General features: G+C 32.4%; 1 long non-coding RNA gene across 1 annotated transcript in view; it reads right to left on the minus strand.

Moving 5' to 3' along the window:
- LOC106868873 (uncharacterized) overlaps positions 1 to 2,099 on the minus strand; it is a 28,043-nt gene that overhangs the window by 18,545 nt on the left and 7,399 nt on the right. Inside the window, exon 3 of the long non-coding RNA XR_001409346.2 lies at positions 1,782 to 1,916. This is a non-coding gene — a long non-coding RNA (uncharacterized LOC106868873). The remainder of the gene's footprint in view (positions 1 to 1,781; positions 1,917 to 2,099) is intronic.

A 2,099-nucleotide genomic window follows, 5' to 3' on the forward strand; every position in this document is an offset into this window, starting at 1 on the left:
TATATATATATATATATATATATATATATATATATATATATTTACACACGCACACACTCATAATAAATCGTTTTAGACGATACAACTATAAATAGATAGTTGTTGTTGTTGTCGTGTGTGTGTGTGTGTGTGTGAGTGAATATGTACAAGTAAGTATATATGCATATATGCAACTCCATATACGGATTCATTTATATGTATTTCATATTGCTGTTAAATTAGATCCATTAGAATCTTTTCCTTTTTGTCCGTAGCTTAGGATTAAGACTGAACCAACTGGTTTCTTTATTATTTGATAATTGATCAGGATCCACCCGTTTCTCCCAAAAGTTCATTGTAATCTGTGATGTGTGTATGGTATATGTTTGCAGATGTTTTGTTTGTTTGCATTTGTCTATATATGTCAGCTTATTTGGTCTGGCAATCCCACTTCAAACAATACTAAAAGCAATAGCCGAATGTCAATAAAATCATATTCTATCGTCTTAGATAAAGAAGGATGCTTTAGACAATATAGCTCTTAATGACAGGATTGTTACGGCAGTTATGACTTTACTCATATGTCCGCTGGATCAGAGAAGACCCAAGTTTAAACAACAATAACTCAAATCACAAATATATTTTACAGATATATTATAGTCATTATTACTGATGGATTAAATAAATAAATTAACATCATTTGACATATAGATATCTTTATTTTTAAATAAAAGATCTTTATCATACATTGATTTCACATAAAAATATTATTTCACTGGTACTTACTTTCATCGTCAATGCAACAAAAGCAGAATGAATTAAGGAGATATTGAAAAACAAGTATCGAATTACATATATTTATTCTGTTGACTTCTGATTTATAGAGTGGACAAGGAAATAAGACGTTGTGGCTCATATGATTTGAAAGATACATTAGCAACCCAACTGAAGTGAAATCACTTCAATTAAGATTAGGAATCAAGATAAGGATTTGGGTCGCCAAGACACAAGCTATCACCAGTATATTTAACCCAAGACTGAAAGAGAAAATCCCAAATTCGATATTCTTGATAAAATTCTAGAAACAATCTTAAAAAATATTTCAAAGGATCTGATATCTGGCAAAATTTGAATGTAACGCAGTAAGTTTTTCTATGACCACAGTCTGCGATTCAATTTCGTTAGAGTCATTTTCTGGCCACAATTTATATTTCCTGATGAAGACTGATATCAGAAATGCTAAGGCGACTTACATTTCCTTTGAAATACTGTTATGTCTCAAGCTACTGCTATCTAGCACCTTCGGATGATCTCTACTCAACCGCTACACAACTGCTACTCAACCGCTACACAACTGCTACACAACTGCTACACAACTGCTACTCAACTCTCCTACCACGGCCAGACTACCTCTATTTATATGTCTTTGGAGATGCTACTTCTTCGCCTGGGGGCGTCGTCACGACAAATACTATAAGAAAAATATTGCTTTGAGTAGAATGATTATCATTTCTTAATATATTTGACTATCACAACATATCTTTGAGTTGTCATTGTCATTGTCATTGTTGTGTGAATAAAATACTCTAAAGATCAACATTACTGACATTACTGTTGCTTTCAAATGTGCAGCAATTTCTGTAGAAATATTTAGTCTTATCACACTAATGATTGCTTCGATAGTATGGAACAGTGTGATCTTATGCGCAAAGTTCTTCCGATGCTTCATGATATGTATTGCTGTTTATGAGGGATGTACTAGCAATGGAAGAGATAGTAAACGAAATAAGAGGTATTCTTACCTCCAACTTCTCGCAGAAGACCACAAGACCCAGCAGTGGAGGATTTTCAACGCGTTCAATATAGCCTGAACAACATGGTTCAGAACAGAACACAGCTTTTCTCATTCTTTTTACACCTTTCATACAGCACCGCGACTGTAAATATATGCAATAGGTAGACATTTGAAATATGAACACCAATGATATATGAATTTATGAATTTCACATCATTTCACAATTCATTTATCTGTTTGTCTTATTGTCTGGCAGTCTTTATATATGTATATGTGCGTATATATATATATATATATATATATATATATATATATATGTGTGTAT

The sequence above is a fragment of the Octopus bimaculoides genome, chromosome 9 (genome assembly GCF_001194135.2).
Source record: "Octopus bimaculoides isolate UCB-OBI-ISO-001 chromosome 9, ASM119413v2, whole genome shotgun sequence".
Lineage (NCBI taxonomy): Eukaryota > Metazoa > Mollusca > Cephalopoda > Octopoda > Octopodidae > Octopus > Octopus bimaculoides.